The sequence below is a fragment of the Gracilinanus agilis genome, chromosome 2, assembly GCF_016433145.1.
Source record: "Gracilinanus agilis isolate LMUSP501 chromosome 2, AgileGrace, whole genome shotgun sequence".
Taxonomy (NCBI): Eukaryota; Metazoa; Chordata; class Mammalia; order Didelphimorphia; family Didelphidae; genus Gracilinanus; species Gracilinanus agilis.
The window spans coordinates 243526719-243549250 of NC_058131.1; the positions used below are offsets into that span (position 1 = coordinate 243526719).

Here is a 22532-nt window from a genome sequence, read left to right on the forward strand (position 1 = left end):
TCTGAGGGATTTATGGTAAAGATGCTACCCACATTCAGAGGAAGGACTGCAGGAGAGGAAACATATAAGAAAAACAACTGCTTGAACGCATGGGTCGGGGTGGACATGATTGAGGGTGTGGACTCGAAACTACCACACCAATGCAACCACCAACAATTTGGAAATTGGTCTTGATCAAGGACACATGACAAAACTAGTGGAAATGTGCATCGGCCAAGGGTGGGAGAGGGTGCAGGAGGGGGGGTTGAAGGGGAAAGGTGGAGCATGAATCATGTACCCATGTTAAAAATGAATATTAATAAATGTAAAAAAAAAAAAAAAACAAGTTCACAGACCTCAGGTTAAGAACTCCTGATTTAGGAGAACATTTTGAAATGGCAGTGCCTCACGACCAGCATGGAATCATCGATTTAAAATTAAATGGATTTTAGGGATAATGTAAGTCCCCAAACTTTTTATTTGACAAATTAAGAAACAAAGGCTCAGTGGAAGAGCTAGGATTCAAGACAAGATAATATGACTCCAAATCTAGCATTCTTCAACAATAGAAACAGGCTTTTAGTTATCAATTAACAGTGGAATTGCAATAAAAAATAAAATATTCTCCACTAGTTAGTCAGAAATATATTATCACAATGACTCCAAATAATAAATAGTTTCATAGTTAAGTGTGGCCAAACCCAACTCCTTTGGCTCTGCTTTGAAAGATTTTTTTTTTAATTAAGAGCTTCTTGAGAATACAGGAATTTAAAAGTAGAAGAGAAGGGATTATGAAACATAGGGAAGAGTTTAAGAGAGCCTTAAGACTTGAAAAAGCTAGTCTGCCTATGAAGTAGCTTCCTTGTCTTAAAATGTAGTAGACCAGGTTTGACTTGGGCTATTAAAACACCTCAAGTTCAAGACTGAAATGAAAGGAGACACTTACAGGACATCTAATGGTTAACAAAAGGAAGTTTACTTAGTCTTAGCAAAAAATTGCTATATAGCTTTGATTCTGCTACGGACAACTTTCCTGTGCTTCTGTTGGTTTGCTGCTGGTCTGTGGGACAGAAACCTGAGGGAGGAGCCAACCTATTACTTGTGCCCTGACTTTCTTACTAAAGGCTTCAAGATCATTTTGATTACATGAAATTCAAAAGGTTTTGCACAAACAGAATCAATGCAACCAAAATTATAAGGAAAGTGGGGAAAACTTTACCACAAGTTTCCCTGATAAGAATCTAATTTCCTAAATATATAAATAATGTGCCATATTTATAAAAATAAGAGCCATTCCTCAATTGATAAATGGCCAAAGGATATGAATATGCTATTTTCAGAAGAAGAAATCAAAATTATTAAGTCACTGAGGAAATATTCTAAATTACTACTGATTAGATAAATGCAAATTTAAAGAATTCTGAGGTACCACCTCACCCCTATCTGATTGGCTAATATAACAGAAAAGGAAAATAACAAATGCTAGAGGGGATTTGGAAACATAGGGACACTAAAACGTTGGTGAAGTTGTGAACTGGTCTAATCATTCTGGAGAACAATTTAGAACTGTCAGGGGCTCTAATACCAGCACAAAGAGGAGGAGGTATCAGTACTATTACCTGATGAGCTCCAATCTGATGTTCCCCCTCCCCTATCAAGCAACTAGCTGATATCAATTTGCTTTTGTGTGTATACCAAGAAACTATAGCCAGATGAGAAATTATCAAAATACTCGAGTTCTCCAAATCCAGGCCCCTTTGGTCTAAACCAGTGGTTCCCAAATTTTTTGGCCTACCGCCCCCTTTCCTGAAAAAATATTACTTAGCGCCCCGTGTCACACACTATCACTGCCCCCTTACAGTTATTCACCAACCCCCAAATGCCCCTGTGGGTATCACTGCCTCCCTGGATCACTGCAGCACCCACCAGGGGGCGGTGGTGTCCACTTTGGGAATCACTGGTCTAAACCATGTTGCCCCTTCCAGGAATTGTGAATTTAGGTCATCATTAATATAACTCAAGTGTGACAAATGCATAAATAGGTTCAATAGCTTTTCCTGGAATGAGGAGGAAATCCACCTACTATTTGTAATATTCTTTCTGAAGAAAAAAAATTTTGTTGAGTTCCAAACAACTGTTTGAACAAAATTTTAGAACAAAACTCTTTTAGATTGAGGAAATCCAATATTCACTTTTTGAGGGGAAAGTTTCAGATATGCATCATATATCTGGAGCTAAATTTTGTATTTCCTACTCTTCTTGTTTCTGTTTTCACATGGCACCTATGATAGTTATATCTATCTTTCCCATCCCTAGTCCTGACTTGACATGTATTTTACTTCTTTATATTCCTCCAAAAGCCAGACTTTTTTTTTTTTTTAACCCTTACCTTCTGTCTTAGAATTAAGGCAGAAGAGCGGTAAGGGTAGGCAATGGGGATTAAGTGACTTGCCCAGGGTCACACAGCTGGGAAGTGTCTAAGGCGAGATTTGAACCCAGGACTTCCCATCTCTGAGCCTGGCTTTCAGTCCACTGAGTCAGCTGCCTGCCAAATGCCCAGACTCTTGGAAGTTATTTGGAACCTGATAGTAAATCCTTATTTCAATATCCAAAACTTCTATCAATCTGATATATTTCACTTAGCTGGATTGTGAAACCTAAGTAAATTAAAGTTCCTGGTAGGTATCATTCAATAAACATTTAATTAATCAACAAGCATGTATTAAGTATCTTCTATGTGACAGGAACTCTGCTAGGTGCTACAGATTTAATACAAAAGCAAAACCGTTTCTGAGTTCCTGCGTTCAAAAAGGATGATGTGAGAACCCTGGAGAATCAAACCAAAAAACTAAGAGAAACAACCAACAACTTCAGCAAATTTGCAGAGTACATAATAAACCTACATAAATACAGCATTTCTATTTATCACTAACAGAGTTCAACAGCAAGAATAAAAAAGTAGATTCCACTTAAAATAACTATAGACAGGGCTAGCAACTAGGTGGCTCAGTGGATCGAAAGCCAGGCCTAGTGATGGGAGGTCCTCGGATCAAGTGTAACCTCAGACACTTCCTAGCTATGTGACCCTGGGCAAGTCACTTCACCCCCCATTGTCTAGCCCTTACTGCTCCTCTGCCTTGGAACCAATATATATAGTATTGATTCTAAGATACAAGGTAAGGGTTTAAAAAAAATAACAACAGACAATAAAAAATACCTGAGGGTATAACTATCAAAAAAATCCAGCAAATATATGAGCACAATTTCAAAATATAATAAATTTAGACCTACACAATTGGAAAAATACTAATTGCTCATGGATAGATTGAGCCAATATAATAAAAAATGATAACCTAAATTAATTTGCCTGTTCAATGCCATACCATTCAAATTATTAAAAATTATTTCCTAGAGCTAGAAAAAATAATAATGAAATCATTTGGAAAAACAAAAGGTCAAGAATATCAAGGGAATTTAAAAATATAAAGGAAGGAGTCCTAGCCATGCCAGATCTCAAACCATACTATAAAGCAGTAATTATCAAAACAATCGAGTACTAAGAAATAGAGTAATGGATAAATGAAATAGGTTAGGTCAGTGATGGGCAAACTATGGCCCGTGGGCCAGTTGCGGCCTCCTGAAATGTTCTATCCAACCGTGTGACATTATTCCTATTCTGACAAATACAATGAAACTTCAAAAGAGTTGCCTTAGAAACAGACTGACAGATGAGCATTTCCTTCCTTTGGCCCCTCTTTAAAAAAATAGTTTGCCCATCACTGAGTTAGGTAATCAAAAGATAATAGTGACCATAGTAACTTAATGTTCAATAAACCAAAAGATTTAAGTTATTGGGGGAAGAACTCAATATTTGACAAAAACTGCTGAGAAAATTAGAAAATAATGTGGCAAAACAAGGCATCAACCAACATCTTATACCATACACCAAGATAAAAAGTCAAAATGGATACTTGACTTAGAAATAAAGAAACAAATTAGGGGAACGTGGAAAAGTTTACCTGTCAGACTTATGGATAAGGAAAAACTTTATGACCAACCACAACACAGAAAAAAAATGGATAATTTTGATTACATTAAACTTAAACGATCTTGTACAAATAAAATCAATGCAATCTAGATTAGAAGGTATACAACAAATTTTGGGGAAAATTTTATAGTGTATTTCTGACAAAGGCTTCATTTCTCAAACATATAGAGAACTGAGTCAAATTTATAAGACTACAAAGCATTTCCCTATTGATAGTGGTCAAAAAATATGAACAGGCTATACTCAGAGGAAGAAATTAAAACTATCTATAATCATATGAAAAAATGTTTCAAATCACTATTGATTAGAGAAATGCAAATTAAAACAACTCCAAGCTACCACTACACATATATCATAGTAGCTAATATGATCAAAAAGGAAAATGATAAATGTTGGGAGGGTTGGGAGAAAACTGAGACATTAATACAGTGTGGATGGAACTATGGATTGATACAATCATTCTGGAAAGCAATATAGAACCATTCCCAAGAGGCCATAAAAGTATGCATACTTTTGACCCAGTAATAAATACCACTACGGGTGTGTATCTCAAAGAGATCCAAGATGGCGGGGAAGGGGGGGGAGGATCTACTTACTTTTTGTAATGACAAAGAATTGGAAACTGAGCAGGTGTCAGTTATTTGGGGAATGGATGAACAAACTGTGGTATATGGTTGTAATGGAAAACTATTTCAACCATAAGAAATGATGAACAGGATGGATTCAGAAAAACCTGGAAAGACTTATTTGAACGAATGCAAAATGAAATGAAATGAGAAGAAGCAGAGCAGTGTGTATAGTAACAGAAATATGTATGATGATCAGCTGTGAAGGACTAAACTATTATCAGCAAAACAAGGCTAAAAAAGATAACTCGAAGGGACTCGGGGTGAAAAAATGCTATCCATTGTCAAAAAAGGAACTGTTGGAGTCTCATTACAGATCAAAGTATGCCATCTTCCATTATATTTCCTTCATGAGATTTCTATTTTATATGTAACATGTGACTTCTGTCATAGCATTGAGGAATATAGAAATATGTATTGCATGAAAGCACTGGCATAGCCAGTATCAGAATATTTACCTCCCTTGGGGAGGGGGAGAGAGGAAAAGGAAAATCAGAATCACAAAATGTCAGAAAACAATTATCAAAAATTATTTCTACCTATAATTGAAGAAAACTTAAAAAGTTAAATAAAAAACAATTTATGAAAATGGAGGGGTGGGATAAGATGGTCTTTAAAATCCCTTCCAGCTCTAATGTATGAGCCTATGTCTCATCTCTCCTATGAGATTATAAACTCCTTGAGTGCAAAGATTGTGACAATTATCTTTGTATCCCTAAGGTTTAGAGCATAGTGCCTTGCATGTAGTAGGTACTCAATAAATATTTATTGAATGGGGGGGGGAAAAGATGACACCAAGTTCTCTATTAATGAGATAATAATAATAACATTAATCCCAGAGACTCAGCAAATATACTAATTAAAATAATTAATAGCTTCAGTAAAGTAATAGGCTACAAAATAAATCCTCAAAAATTGGCAGCATTTCTATATAATAATAACAAAACACAAAAAGAAATAATAGAAAGGGAAATCTTAGTCCAATAACTACAAAATACACAAAATATCTTGGGATCAACCTACCAAAATACAAAAAAGATACATATAAATTAAATCCTAAAGTACTCCTTAAAGAAATAAAGAAGTTAAATAACTAGAGATATATTCCATGTCCTTGGCTAGGCTGTCCCAATATAATAAAAATAACAGTAATACCAAAATCAATTTATACTTTTAATGTTATTCCAGGCAAATTATCAAAAGGATACTATAAAATTCATTTGGAAAAACACAAGATCTAGAATATCAAGGGAAATGATGAAAGGATGAAGGATGCAGGGACAAAGGGTGGTACTTCCAGACCTCAAACTATATCATAAGATAGCAGACATCAAAACCATCTGGTATTGGTTAAAAAATAGAGGTACATAGGAATAGATTAGACAAAGGAGAATTAGAAACAATAGAACTCAATAACAAAATGTTTGATAACATAGAAAGCATTAATTACCTACGGGAAAACTCTTTGATAAAAACTGCTGGGAAAACTAGAAAGCAATATCTGAAAGATACAGTGATTCCCAAAGTGGGTGCTACCGCCCCCTGGTGGGTGCTTCAGTGATCCAGGGAAGTGGCAATGGCCACACGTGCCTTTATCTTTCCTATTAATTGCTATTAAAATTAAAAAAAAATTAATTTCCAGGGGGCTAAGTAATATTTTTTTCTGGAAAGGGGGCATAAGGCAAAAAAAGTTTGGGAACCACTGGTTTATACCAACACCTCATACTATATTCCACAATAGATTCTAAAAGGATATACAAGCTTAATATTAAAATATCATACTATAAAAAAATTTACAAGTGGTTTTTTTTTGTTTTTGTTTTTTAATTTTTTAAACCCTTAACTTCTGTGTATTGACGTATAGGTGGAAGATTGGTAAGGGTAGGCAATGGGGGTCAAGTGACTTGCCCAGGGTCACACAGCTGGGAAGTGTCTGAGGCCGGATTTGAACCTAGGACCTCCTGTCTCTAGGCCTGACTCTCACTCCCCTGAGCTACCTAGCTGCCCCCATTTTTTTTTTTAAAACCCTTACCTTCCGTCTTGAAATCAATACTGAGTATTGGCTCCAAGGCAGAAGAGTGGTAAGGGTAGGCAATGGGGGTCAAGTGACTTGCCCAGGGTCACACAGCTGAGAAGTGTTACAAGTGGGTTTTGGAGGAGATATATTCTTAATCAAACAACTGATGGAAGCAATTAAAAAAGATAAAATAGATAACTTTGAATACATAAGAATTAAAACTTCTATACAGACATTAGTGTATCTAGGAGAAGTAGTTGAATGAGAAAGAATTTTTGTATCAAATTTCTCTAATAAAGATGCAATCCAAGAAATGTTATTAATTAGTGACTATATATAAGATTAATGGCCACTCCTCAATAGACATGTGATCAAAGGATATGGGAAAAAATGTTTTCAAAAGAAGAATTGCAAAGTACAGTTGTCCTTTGGTTCACTTATTGTGGCTTTACTGTACTGTGGATTTTTTTTTAATATATCTAATTCTGTATTGCAGTGTTTTCACTATGTTGCGAGATTTTGTGGATGAATGTCTTACTGTCCACAATGGAAATGCAGTAGGCCTCTACAGCTTGCACAGTCAGATGGTACATGGCATACTATTGGCTGACAGAATGAAAGGTGACCAACCACAGTACAGTGTTCTGTATCCTGGGTGCTGATTGGCTCAGTGACTGTAGTGTTGGTCTGTTTGCTCTTCTGCACTGTGCCCATGCATTCAGCATCTCTCCTTGTCCACTTCACATTGAGATTTCTGATTGTTGTGCATACAGTTGCTCTACGGTGTTGTGTTTTTGTGAAGTTTTCATAAAAGTTTGAATTTATTTCAAGTCCTACACCACCCAAACATTCTGCGCCTTCTAAGGCTTCTGGCAGTGAACCCTTATGGCAACAGTGACTTTTAACAAGACTGCAGAGGGTGGTCACTTCCCACAATAAGGCTATTGTGAGGATGGAGTCTGCATTGCCCTGGGATAAAAGACTGCAAGAAGAAGAATATCTCGCTGGATACCAACACCATCCTGATGAAGGCCAAGAAACTTTATGATGATTTTGTGGGAAATATGTCACGACGGTGACAAGGAGGAAGTCAAGGTCGACAACTCAGAAGCAGGACCTTGGAGTGCTTCTCTCACCAGACCAACCCGGTGCCAACCAATTCAGTGCCAGCAAGGGCTGGTTTGACAAATTTCAGAGATGCTTTGGACTCAAGAAAATTTCTCTGCATGAGGAAGCTGCCTCTGCAGATAAAGCTGGAATTGAGGAGTATATGAACAACATGTTCAAATCCATCATCGAGGAGCCTTAAGTTTTTAACATGGATGAGATGAGCTTATTTTGGAAATGGATGCCATCTCTCACTTTTATTATGAAGGATGAAGCCAAAGCCCCTGGTTTTAAGGCCCCAAAAGATCAAGGAACACTGATTATGTTTATAGGAGAGTGAGAAAAGTTTATAAAGCCTTAAAATATATGTGAATAATAAAATAAATATAACACTGCTACTTTGGGGATTTTCACCTATCATGGGGGTCTCTGGAACATAACTCCCATGATAAGTGAGGGATCACTGTACTCACAACCCCATGAAAAAAATGCTCTAAATCACTAATAATAATAGAATTGCAAATCATAACAACCTTGAAGTTTCACCTCATATCCTGAAAATTGGCAAAAAGCAGCAATAACTAATGTTAGAGGAGTTGTCAAATAATAGATACACTAATACATTGCTGGAGTTGTAAATAGGTATAACCATTTTGGAAAACAATTTGGAATTAGGCAAAAAAAAAAGTGACTAAAATGTCTATATACCCTTTGAAACCAGAGGGGCTTAAATCCCAAGAAAGACATCAATAAGAAGAAAGTTCATATATACACTAAAATATTTTAATAGCATTTTTGTGATGGCAAAAAATTGGAAACAAAGTAGATGTCCATCAATTGGGGGATGGTGAAACAAATTGTAGTGATGAATGTAATAGAATATTATTGTGTTGTAAAAAATGCTATGTGTGATGAATATAGAGAAGCATGGAAAGATCTATATGAACTGATGCAGAGCAAAGTAAGCAGGACTGAGAAAACAATATCCATAAAAGTACAATAATGTGAATGGGAAAGTCAACTACACACCCCAAATCCAAAAATAAATGTTGTAAAATTATAAAGATCAAGCAGGATTCAAATTAATAAATATGAGAGGATTTCTCCAACCCATCCCTTCATGGAGGGGGAGGAAAGCCACAGGTATTACACATTACATATATTCTTGGACTTTTTCAATGTGGTTAATTATGCTGATTTTTCTTCCTCTCTGAAAAAGTACTCTTTGCTATATGGAATGACTCTCCAGAGTGGTGTGGGAGAAAGAAGACATTAATAGATTTTTTTTTTAATGTCAGCTATTGTGTTCTTCATTTTACAGCTGAGAAAACTAAAGCTAAGAGAGGTTAACTGATTTCCTCATGGTTGTACACCTAATAAATGTTGGAGCTGGAGTCCTACCTGGGTCTTATCTTTCTATCTTTCTACATCTAACCCTCTTTCTACTACAATCGAAAAAAGTTAACATCAAGATCTAGCTTTTCTGCTCTAATGTAACTTGCAAAGTACTTTAAATTTTCCAAAGTTCTATATAACTAATATTACAGTAAACTATGAAAAATATCCAACTCATGTTCCCATAAAAATGTATTAGCAATAGTAAACCAACTGTGGGAATGAGTAGGGATGCTGCAATGTTGATAATATGAATTTAATAGGACTGAATTGTACTTTACCAACTGTCTTTCATGGAAGAAAGGAAATAGGAATAAAGGTTGTCCAGTTCATATACATAGTTTTCCGAATTCCTAGTTGCTCAAATATACCAGGGAAAGAATTTAGCCTTGAGTTGATGCTTGATCATGTGCATTGGCTAATAGTCTTGGCAGAGATAGAGGGTTTCCTGCTGAAAGAAAGGAAGTTAAGCCCCAGATGCTAGCTTACTACTTTATAAGGAGTAAATTAGAGATGGGAAAAAGTTAGGTCATCATATTCATTCTTCTGTTGCTGTTTTCAAAGCTGTTTTTGGGTCAAGAGTACCTTCACTATTACTGGAGTCAGAGTATCTAGGTTCAAATCTTGCATCTGACCTTTGCTACTTGTGTAAACTTTAACAACTTAGTCTCCCTAGCCCTTATTTGCATTATTTGCGAAATGAGGGTATTGGGCTAGAGGGCAGTCCAAGACCTTTTGGCTCTGGATCTGTGATGCTATCATTGCCGGTAACATTTGCAAACCGCTTTAAAACCTATAAAGTGTTGTTCATTCAGCAATGGGGACACAGCGAGGTGTAATGGAAATGATGCTGCATTTGGAAATGAGACCTGTGTTTTAATTCTGTCTCGGTCACTCGTTCTCATTGCGACCCAAGGCTAAGTTTCTTTCAACTGTAAAATGAGGTACTTGGGCTAGATAACCTCTAAACCCAGAGGTTCAATGTACTCTAAAGGATGATAATTCACATTCTAACATTCCATAATTCTGGAGGGCCACCAGCAGGGGGAGGGGGAACCCTAGGTATTTGGGGAAGTGGGAGGAGCCAGGTCCAGGCTTCGTGCAGCGGATTGGCCGTGACGTTCGTGGGCACAATCAGTGTTGTTCTGGAGCCCGCCCCATTTCTGACTGCCCTGGCGCCTGCGCACTGGTCCCCGTCGCGCCACCGCGCCATTTTGCCGGGGTTTGAATGTGAGGCGGTGCCGCAGCTGGAGCGGCAGAGCTGGGTACTGTGTAAAGCCAGGCATCCTCTTCTCCTTTCTCGTATTCCTAAGAGGTAAGAAGCAGAGCGGGGCTGAGTTGGGTTTGACCTGCTGACCCTCCCAGGTTCCCGTCATTCCCCTTGGGGGCCCGGCTCTCGCCGCCAGGAACTGGGGGCCGCGCCGCGCCGTGGTAGGGTGAGGGTGGATTGTGGGGTCGCCCAGAGGACAGCTTCCTCCCGCCTTAATCTCCTTTCCTGCCCTCACCAACCTTCGTAGACCCTCTGCTTCCAAGACCGCGACATCCGCGCCCTTAGGCCGAGACGGTCTGGACGCTGGGCCTGTGGGGGCCAGGGAAAGCTGAGACTCTGCCTAGCGTGATCACGACGGGACGCCCGCCCCCTTCCTCCGTCGCCTCTCTTATTGGCTGCGGCCGTTCTTTGCGGCATGGGAAGCCGGTTGCCGATTGGTTCCCAGCGCACGTCGATCTCTTTCCAGCAGGTTAAGGTGGAGAGGGAAGCCCTGAACATGAGGGACTCGCCGCCTTCTTCCTGTAGTGTTAGCTGGGTTTACTCCTTTGGATCTGGGGCTCGACCTCGTGGACATCCTTTACCTATTCCCTACAATGCAATTGTTATCTTTAGCTATTTCCGGGAATACTCGACCTTAAATCGATGAGAACTTTGGGGGCGAGGGATGACTGCCCTATCGCTTCCTAGAGTCACAAAGATAAATCTTTTTTACTTTGGCATCTTTACCCCTCTAGGCTATAGATGCAGCAGAATGGGGAGGAGGGAACAGAACTACCTCTTTCCTATCCTTTTTGGTGGGGTGCTTTTGTTGGCTACCCTCCCAGTGACCAAGGCCCTTTCTTTTACTTAGCCTACTCCCATCTAAAATTTTCCATGTTCCTTCTCCTTTTAATTACTTTTCGAGCTCTCAATCCAGAGGAATAACACCCATTTTTCTTCTTTTGGGGATAGGTACATGGGCAAATTGTCTTCTGGGGAATTCATTCATGGGGCAATCCCTTCCTAGCAGCAGATTAGAATGGCCTGTTTGGATATAGAAACACCTAAAATCTTAAAAGGCTTTTAAAGTGGTAAACTTATAAAAGTAATGATTACATTGAGATGTGCTTATCTATGCCTTTATTTTTTGGGATCCTTTTCTCTTTCATCAGCCAGAAACTGGAATCTTGTTTTTCTATAGTAAATTTAATGGGGAAAGAAGGCAGACAATACACCATTTCTTTCAACAAACTCAGTATTGAACTGCCTTTTTTTTGTCCTGCTTCATAACTTACTAATTCTATTAGAATTTATTTTTATTGTAAAAGGTTTTTTTCTTTCAATTTCTGAGTTTAGAGGTACCAAATCGTCCAGCAGGAAAATGTTGGAATTTCTTGTGGTTGGAGGGGGAGACTTGATTTACTTTTTTTTTTTTTTGACATTAATGTGTTGGTGGGAATTTCAAGTATTTTTTTTTTTTTTTTACCTTTTTACTGTCTGTCTTAGAATCAGGGTTCTAAAGCAGAAGAGTGGTAAGGGCTAGGCAGTTAAGATTAAGTGACATGTACAAGATCAAATAGGAAGTGCTGGAGGTCTAATTTGACAGGACCTTTAGTCTATGCCCATTTGAGCTGGGTCTTTTAAAAATTAAAGAGTTATTTTTATTACATTATGATCTGTAAAGAGTACACTTAACATTTCTACTTTTCTGCGTTTAGTTGTGAGGTTTTTATGCCCAAATATATGGTCAGTTTTTGTCAAGATACAGCTAAGAAAAAGGTATATGCCTTTCTATTCCCAGTCAGCTTTCTCAAGAGGTCTATTATATATAACTTTTCTAAGATTATATTCATCTCCTTGACTTAACTATTTTATGTTTAGATTTATCTAATTCAGAGAGGAGAAAGTTGAGGTCCCCACTATACTAGTTTTTTCTTGTAGTTCATTAACTTTTCCTTTAAGAATTTAGATGCTATGGCATTTGGTGCATTTATGTTTAATATTAATGTTACTTTATTATCAATGGTTCCTTTTTGCAAGATGTTGTTTCCCTGCTTAAACTTGTTAATTTTTGTTTTTGCTTTGTCTGAGATCATAGTTACTACCCCTGCCTTTTTACAATAGATTTTGCTCCAGGCCTTATTTTAACTCTTGTTTTTCTCTCTGTTTCAAAGGTATTTCTTGTAAGCAATATATTTTTGGATTCTGGTTTCTAATGCATTTTGCTCTCTGCTTTTGGATGAGTTTATCCCATTCACATTCATAGTACTAACTGTGCATTACCCTCTATCCTATGTTCTGTTTTTCTTTCTTTTTATACTGTTGCTCCTCTAAAGTCTGTTTTGCTTTTGACCATTGCCATCTTTTATCTGCCCTCTCTTTTATTAGCGTTACCCCTTCCCCTACTTTCTCTTATTCTCTTTCCTTCCTACTGTCCTGCAGAGAGAGACAGACATACATGAGATGTCTACCTCCTCTTTCCCTCACTATTACTTTTCCACTTTAAAAGCTCTTTCATGTGAGAGAATTTTCCCCATTCTTCCTCTCCTATCTCCCTTTTCCCTGGGCATTTGTCTTTCTTGTCTATTTTTTATTTTATTTTATTTTTAGCATCATTCCAACACTTGTTACAGAAATCTCTTCCCTACCTCCTATGCTGTCTTCATTTGGAAGAATGTCTCACTGACCTTTTGTTGACTCACTTCAGAATTCGATTTGACTCACGATTTGAAAGTTGTTTAAAGGGGAATGTATGAGCTCAGCTGATTTCACTCTTCCACTCCTGTGCTGAGTCTTAGAGAGAAGGGGAGGTTTTTCAAAGGTTAAGGTAAAGAGAGGGAATACGTTCTGGGCATGGATCACAGAATTTTGAGTTTGGGAAACAACTAAATAGACAATATGTTGTCTGGAATGGAGATAGTCAGTCTGGAATGATAGATAGGAAGTAAATTATGGAGGAGTTTGAAAACCAGTTGAATTTTTTATCCTAAAGGCAATAGGGGTGGAATTGAAAGTTTTTGATCAGACCAGTCAGTTTCTTAGGAATATTGATGGAGACTGGACTGAAGAAAGGTGAGATGAACAAGGGGAGACCAAATTAGAAGGCTTTTGTAATAGTCCAAAGGAGAGGTACTGAAAGCCTGAACTAAATTAATGTGAATAGAAAGAAGGGAAGAGTTAGGCAGGATATTTGTTGAGTTAGACTCCACAAAACTTGGCAACTGATTGGGGATTAGGGGTGAGAGAGGAAAAAGTCATGGGTAAATTTGAGGTTGCCATCTTGGGTATCTGGGAAGATAGATGGTACTGCCCTTGCCAGAGTTTGATTTTTTTTTTTAACATGTTGAGATAATGATAAGGCATCTAATTGGAGAAGTCTAGCAATTAACCCTGTGGAACCATCTATATGAGGAGATATAGGAAAGGGTAGAGATAAAAAATTTGAGAATCATATGCATAAAGATAGCTGAGTCCTCAGGAGCTTTTCAGATCAACCAAGAGGGTATAGAGAAGAGGGCTTTACAACAGTCTTGGGGGAGGTTCATGCTTAGTGAAGAAGAATGGCTAATGATCCAAAGACATTAAGCACAATCACATTGGTAAGATGAAAAAACAGTTGAGAGTAGTATCACAGGCCAAAAGAGGACTGTATTCAGGAGGGGAGTGATTGGCAGTGTCTGTGGCTACTGGGAGGTCAAGTAGGATGAAGATTGAGAAATAGTCATTTGATTCATCAATTAGAGATTTTTCAAGACCTTTGAAACAGAGATTTCAGTAATATTGTTAACTCAGAAGCCAGGTTGTGTGAAACTCAAAACTTTAAAATAAAAAAAATGTTTTAAAAAATTATTTTTATGTGTAAATGGGGAAAACATAAAATATTATTTGAAGAAAAAGAAGCAGCCAGGTTGCAAGGGACTGAAAGGAGGTAAGGAAATGGGAAATTATATGTGTGGGTGACTTTTCTGGAAGTTTAGCTGGAAAGAAAAGAGGATTATAGCATGATTTAGAGAGTAGCAGACTCAGGTAAAGGTTTTTCAAGGATGAAGATTTGGCCATTTAATTCAACAATCATTTAATTTAAAATGCTTATATGAAAACAAAGGTTTTTTTTTGTTTTTTTTAAACCCTTATCTTCTGTCTTGGAGTCAATAATGTGTATCTGCTCCAAGGCAGAAGAGTGGTAAGGGTAGGCAGTGGGGGGGGTCAAGTGACTTGCCCAGGGTCACACAGCTGTGAAGTGTCTGAGGTCAGATTTGAACCTAGGACCTCCCATCTCTAGGCCTGGCTCTCAATCCACTGAGCTACCCATCTGCCACCTGAATACAAAGTTAAAAAGGAAATATGCCCTTGCCCTCTAGGAGCTTTGATTTTTATGAATGTTTTTAGAAAACAGGATAAGGAAGACCAAAAGATGATAGAATGGTTAATAGTGCAAGCCCAGGAACAGAAACAAGAAGGATGGCACAAGTAGAAAGTTGGACCTTGGCAAAAAAAGAATGACTATTTTCTTCAAAGATGGAGCAAAAGAAATGAGTATAGAACTTTCTGCAGAGTGATAGTTAAGATGTGATGCATTGGAGAAAAGGGAGCTTAGTAGTGGATAGTTTCTCAGTAAAGTAGAATGAGACCTCTTTTGAAGGGGAAGGGGTATAAGGGACATCATTGCAATCGATGTGCTGGAAAATTAGAAAAAAATAAAAGACTACCATGTAGCAAGAAGGGCCCAGTTGAGATTAGAGAACTTAAATTTTATTTTTAAGCTCTTAACTTTCATTCTAGGATCAATACTGCATATTGGTTCTAAGACAGAAGACTAATAAGGTAAGGGCTAGATAGTGGGGATAAATGACCTCCCCAGGGACACAAAACTAAGAAGTATTTGACCCAGATTTGAGTGTTTGAGCCATATGTGAACCCAGTATCTCTTATCTCTAGGCCTGATTCTCGAGCTATCTAGCTGCCCCTGAGAACTTTAATTTGTAATCGACTGAAGCAAATTTCTCTCTCCATCATGTCACCTTTTTTAATGTCATCTTTCAGTGACCTGGAGGTCGAAGACCACTGAGATTCAGATATAGATATATTTATAGATAGATAGATAGATAGATAGATAGATAGATAGATAGATAGATAGATAGATAAGCCCTTGGAGAAAGGAAGTTAAAGAACCAAGGAACCAACAAAATAGGAAACTGATTCCATAGGCACTTTGGCCATCCCCGTCCCTGCGCCACCGCGGCCCCCCCCCCCATAGGAAACTATGGTTGGTTCCTGAGATGTGACCTGTGAGAGCTAGTGGGTGGAGAAAAGAGCTTATAAGTGGCCACCAGATGATNTATCCACAGACTTCTTTGGGGAAAATAAACCCTAGATCAAATGATCTTTAAAGGTCCCTTTAAGTTTCAATCTATGATCTTAAAATTCTTTACAAAACTATAACCCTGAGGCCTGGTTAGCTTAGTAAGTTAAAAGTGTATCTTCCTGCAGTATAACTACTGCTGTAGCCCTTTGCAATGGGCTTCTTATCCCTTTTGAATCTGGCAACAATCCCATTGTTGGAAGGGAATTTCTCTCTCCATCATGTAGCTTTGCTTAATGTCACCCCTCAGTGACCTGGAGGTCAAAGACCACAGAGAGGTGCAAGTATAGACAAGCCCTCAGGTAAAGGAAGTTAGAGAACCAAAGAACCAAAGAGACAGGAAGTTGCCTACAGGCACTTCCCCCACCCCCCTTGGGCAGCCCAGGTAAATTAAGAAACTATGGTTGGTTCCTGAGATGTGACCTGTGAGAGCTAGTGGGTGGAGAAAAGAGCTTATAAGTGGCCACCAGATGATCCACTGGCTGGAAGCTGTAGGAACTCTTGTCAGAGTTAGTCACGAGCCCATCATGGCAGCCAGTAGATTAGAAAGCTAAGTACCTCTCTATCTCTTTCCTACCTTTCCCTCTCTTTACTACTACTACTTTGATTTAATAAAGTTATTAAGCTACTATCAGCCTCATAATTTTAATTATTACAGGACCTAGTTACCTAGTTGTCATGATTATATAACAGTGTTCATAGAGTAGGTGCAAAGAAAATATGCATTGGAAATATAATCAAGAGTAGGCTTTAGCAAGGTGTCACAGTCTGAACTGGTCAGTGATCAGGTTAAGCCTGATTGTGAAAGAGGGAAAGTGAGACAGACTATTGTGGGGGTGATGTACTGGGAGGGATTAAAGGTCACAATAAGGATTAAAAAATAGATTTGGGCAGAGAGGTAGAGACAGATGGCAAAGATAGGCAGTTATGGGCAGAGAAGAAATTTAGAGTTTGATATACTAAAGATAGTATACTTATGTGTAATAGGCAAATCTAAGATATCTCTGGGTGACTGAAGTAGAGTTACGTCATAAGATTTGGGGGAACTGATTTACTAAGGGGCCAGTGTGTTTGAGGGGACAATTTATATGTTGAAGTCCCAGAGTATTTGAATAAGGGTTGAGATGGAGAGGAAGATTGTGAGCTTGGAACTAAACTTAAGACTATACAAGGACCTGAATTTATAATATAGATGGACTGGATGAACTTCAAAGGAAAAGAAGTTTTTGATGGCAAAGAAAAGTATATCATTGAAGTGGCAGTGAAAAGAAAGGAATATGCCTATATTCCTCTTTTGTATTGTGGGTCAGGGGAGGAATATTCAGTTCTAAGAGTAGCTAGGCATATATTATCTTTTAGAGGGAGCTAAATTTCTCTGTCACTAAGATAGAATGTGAGATGAAGAGATGTATATTGGAGTTTGTTAATAATAGGGGGTACAATGGAACAGAAAGAGAATGGAAGATTTGGATTTGGAAAATGGATAGGACGTGTGTGTGTGTGTGTGTGTGTGTGTGTGTGTGTTACACACACCAGATAGAAAGAATTCTTGTGCCAAAAGACATCTCAAATATGGTAAGTAGAAGTTTTCATCTGTAAAATAGGGAAGATCCTGTGTTGTCTGATCCTATGTTGTGTTGGAATTAAGGAGTGGTTCCTTACCTTTTGTTGTTCATTGAAGCTCTAGGGCAGGGGTCGTCCATGAGAGCCATAAACACCACATTTTTTAAAATGTAAATTTGTGAGAGCTGTACAGTGCTCACAATGCGCGCTCCTGTAACAGCGCCTGAAAAAATAATTGACTTTATGGCTCCTGCAGAAAGAGCCATATCTGGCCCTCAAAAGAGCCAGATATGGCTTGAGAGCCATACGTTGCCAATCCCTGCTTCAGGGTTTGTAGTTGGCAGATGAGTGGAATCATTAGATGCTTCAGTACCTTTCTGGACATCTGGGTCAGTGAATACCTGGGATTGAGATTTGAGCTCACATTCAGTGCCTGTATATCCATGCCAAGGTAGTGAGGAATGAGGCATGTCTATTAGATACTGTACTTCGATCTCTCAGAGGTTTTTGGTGCCAAAAGACTCAAAAATCAAATGAGTCATTGATGGTTTTGACCTGGTTTCAGTGCTTCCCTGAGAAGTTCCATGTGTGGGGAAAACATGGTGATACTAAATCTTTTACACAATTTTTATTGATATTTTTACTTTTACCTCCAAATATTCCTCACCCCCAACCCCATCCTCAGAAAATCATCTCTGAATAAAGAACAAAAAAGAAAGGGGGAAACCCTCCTCCAAATAGGGTCCTGTAAAACTAATCACAGACTCTCCAATTGAAGAGAGGAAGATATATTTTCTTTGGGGCCAGGGTTGGACGTTTTAAACTGCTTTCATTATAAGTTATTTTTCTTTTCATTTACATTGTTATAATTATATGATTGTCCTTTCTTAACTTTGCATCATTTCACATAAATTCCCATACTTCTGTATTTTCATATTGTTTTATATTTATGTACTAAACTGCAACCTAAAGTAGGGGCAGCTGGGCTAGCTCAGTGGATTGAGAGCCAGGCCTAGAGACGAAAGGTCCTAGGTTCAAAACCCGGGCTCAGACACTTCCCAGCTGGGTGACCCTGAGCGACTGTGTGACCCATTGCCTACTGGTTGTGGCCCTATGCTCCTAGAATGGAGTCCCAGGATAAATAATAATAATAATAACAATAATAATAATAATAACAATAATAATAATAATAAAATTTGTTTATCTATTTCCTCAGTCTCTGGACATTTCCTTTGTTTCTAGTTTATTGCATCTACAAAAAGTGCTGCTGTAAATATTTTAGTATATATAAGACCTTTTTGTCTTGGAGAACATTCTTGGCCCTTGAGATCTATAGGCCAAAGAATGGGTATTTTATGGCTGACTTCTTTAGAAAAAGTAATTTTTATTGCTATATTTTGGTTTAAAAAAAAACATTTTTTCTCAATTAAATCCTCTTTTTCATGTCCAGGGATCCGTCTTTTACAATAAAGAATAAAAAAAGGAGGGGAGGGCAACAATTCAGCAAAACTAGCAAAGATACTGAAAAGGTCTAGTATTCCATATCATAGTCCTTCACTTCTGCTAAGAGAAGTGGGGTGAAGTGCCTTCTCATATTTTTTCTTTGAGGCCATTATAATTAGGATTTCTCCACATTTAGTTTATTAATTTGTTGTTACCCTTTATTTGGTTTTATATCATGTTTATCAACAAATAAAAGGAATATTTCCACATACAAAGCAGTTTAAAAAAATAAGGATGGGGGAGCATTGCACTGGACACTGTGAATCAGCACTATATACCCATTCTTTAAGTATGATACAGCAAATTTAACAAGTTATTTTCAAAACTGTTCTGTTTGTGTTTACTACTGATCTTCCTTTTGTTCTTTTTTATTCATTTGAAAAATTGCTTCATGACCCCTTTTTATTTTTTTCATTTTGGGTATTGTTAATCTTCTAGTACTTCTATTCTCACCTCCTCCTATCACCCTCTCCCCCCATTAAAAAAAAGAAAGAAAACTCCCTTTAGAAAATCAACTTTGAATCATCAAATGAAATAAATCTCTACATTAGTTGTGTTCAGAAACATATTTCTCATTCCATTCTGTATTGGGAATTCATCCTGTCGCTTTCAGGAGGTGGATAGCGTGTTTCATCAAAAATCTCTGCAATTGAGGTTAGTCATTGTATTGATATGAGTTCTTAGATTCTTTCCTAGTTGTTTTTCTCTACAATGCTTTTGTTACTGCTGTATAAATTGTACCCCTGGTTCTGCTCACTTCACTCTATATCTGTTTATACAAGTCTTTCCAAGTTTCTCTGAAGTTGTCCCTTTTATCATTTCTTCCATTAATATTCTGTTACATTCATTTACTGTAATTTACCCTATTGATGCTCACTCCTTTAGTTTCTAATTGTTTGCCACTACAAAAAACTGATATAAATATTTTTGACAATTGGAGTTTTTCTTCTTTCTCTCAACTCTTTAGGACTTTTAAAATCTGGGTTATATATGTATTATCATGCAAAACATTTCCATATTGTTAATTTTTTATGAGTAATCTTATAAAACCAAAGCCCTAAAACATAAACCAAAATAAATGATTGAAAAATCATATGCTATTATCTGCATTCTGACTCCAACAGTTCTTTCTCTGGAGGTAGATTGAATTTTTGTCATAAGTCCCTCCGAATCATCCTGTATCATTGTATTACTGATAATGGCCCAGTATGTCACAGTTGATCATTGTATAGTATTGTTTTTACTGTGTACATTATTCTCCAGGTTCTGCTTATTTCACTCTGCATCAGTCCATGAATGGCTTTCCAGTTCTTTCTGAAACCATCTTGTTCGTCATTCCTTAATAGCATAATAGTATTCCATCACCATCATAGACCATAATTTATTCAGCCATTCTCCAATTGATGGGCATCCCTTTAATTTCCAATTCTTTGCTACCACAAAAAGAGTAGCTATAAATATTTTTGTACAAATAGATATTCTTTCTTCCACCTCTTAAAGTGGAAAGAAATGTTTGGTTTCTTTCAATACTCCATAGATCTGACATATAAACTAGTCTATGCTCCCCTAATTTACTTATAATATCACCCTTTACATCTAAATGTTATACCCATTTTGACTTGGCATCTTGGCATTGTGATATAATGCTGTAGTCTCTTTTATTTAAGATTTTTTGCATCAATATTCTTTAAGGAAATTGATCTGTAATTTTCTTTCCCTGTTTTTAACTCCAGGCTTTGATATCAGCACCATATTTGTGTCAAAAAGAATTTGGTAGGACTTCTTTGCTTATTTTGCCAAATAGTTTATATAGTATTGGGATTAATTGTTTTTTAAATGTTTGATAAAATTCACTGGTGAATCTTATCTGGCCCTGGGAATTTTTTCTTAGGGAGTTCATTGATGGCTTGTTCAATTTATTTTTCCAATATAGTATTATTTATTCTATTTCATCTTTTGTTAATCTGAGCATTTTATATTTTTATAAATATTTATCCATTTCACGTAAATTGTCAGATGATTGGTCAAAATAGCTCTTAATGATAGCTTTAATAGTTCTAGCCTTTAAACCTAAGATTAGTACAGGATTTTTGGTGCCATCAATACACATTATGTTTGTAAACAAATAAAAATGATTTTTAAAATAGAAGCTAAAGCCCATTTTATTGTTTTATAAATATCCCTGAGAATTTTTGAGTTCTTTTTCTTTAAAATATTTTTTCTGATTTTTTGCTTTTTACATTACATTCTTTTTCATGTATATCTTTCCCTATCCAGTGAGCTATCAACTTGTAACAAAGAGAGAAGGGAAAAAGTATTTTGGTCAACCAAGTCTAGTAATATAGTTGGTATTGTATACCCATAGTCCTTCACCACTCTAAAGACATACATTTTATGGACAAATTTGATCAGTATAATATGTATGGTGTTTGGTTTTGTTTCTTATTCTTTTAATTTATTTTCTTGTATACTGTTTTCCTGGTTCTGCTTACTCTGCATTAGTTTATAGAAGTCTTTCTATGCTCTTCTGAATTCAGAGACAGACATGATAAAACAGGAACCAAAGATGTGTAATATCAACATCTATTAAATCTGAGAGCAGATAGAAGAGCCAGCTTCCTGGCACACCAGGATCTAACCCTGACTTCTATTACAAGTGATTCTTTTAAGACTCTACTCACAGAATTAGATGAGATAATTTTCTAATCCCTTTTCCCTCAAATTTAAACATAAGACCAAGAAGTTTCACCTCCAAGAACCATCAGCTCCTCCCTTCCTTCTTCTTTGTGGTTAGTTTCTCATGCCTATAGCCTTTCTTTGTCCCTTCCACAATCTTGGGGACTTCCTTCTCTTACAGTGTTTTGATGGTGAATGGCCCATGAAATAAAATAGTTAAAAACTGTAAAAGTAACAAACTGAAGCACAGGATCCTGTTGACAGTGATGTGGAGGCATCACTGTTCTTTCAGACTTACTGAAGTAAGTCACAGCATTACTATTAATCTGGACTTCTCATTTTTCTTTACCTCACAAGCCAAGTTATTTACCAGATTTCTTTATTTATGCCTCCACATTTCTTGCTTCTATTCTTTTATCACCACGCACTCACTCATTCACTATCAGTACTACTAAAAATAATTTTGACCTTAATCACCTCTTTCCTAGACATGATGATAACCATATAATTGGTATTTTTTGCCTTAGATCTCTCTCTTTTCCTGTTCTTCTACATAGCCATTGAAGGGAAATTCCCAAGGCACAGATCTGACCTTGTCACTTCCTCAGTTAATGACTCCCTATTGCTTTTAGGATCAAATATAAAATCTTTTGACATTTAAAGCTCTTCACAAACAAACCTGAACCTGCCTTTCTAGCCTTAATATATATTTTTCTCTTTCCCTCATTCTGTATTCCCACTAAATCAGACTCCTTTGTGTTTTTCACACCTGACATTCCATCTCCCATCTATATACCATTGTGTTAATTTAACTTCATGCCTGGAATGTGTTCTTACTTCCACTCTTAAGTGGAAAGAAACGTTTGGTTCCTTCAATACTTTGCTCAAGTATCACATTTTACATGGAAACTTTCCTGATACCCCCAATTACTAGTTTCCTGTACCTCCCTGCTTACTTGATATTTATTTTGTATGTGTGTACACACACACAAAGAGAGAGAGAGAGA

At 37.2% G+C, this 22532-nt stretch overlaps 1 protein-coding gene across 1 annotated transcript in view; it reads left to right on the plus strand.

Moving 5' to 3' along the window:
- Positions 1–10413: 10413 nt before the first annotated feature.
- The window catches only part of CSE1L (chromosome segregation 1 like), a 74371-nt gene continuing 62252 nt past the window's right edge, over positions 10414–22532 (plus strand). Inside the window, exon 1 of the mRNA XM_044663814.1 lies at positions 10414–10487. The gene's annotated coding sequence lies outside the window, so the exon portion shown is untranslated. The remainder of the gene's footprint in view (positions 10488–22532) is intronic.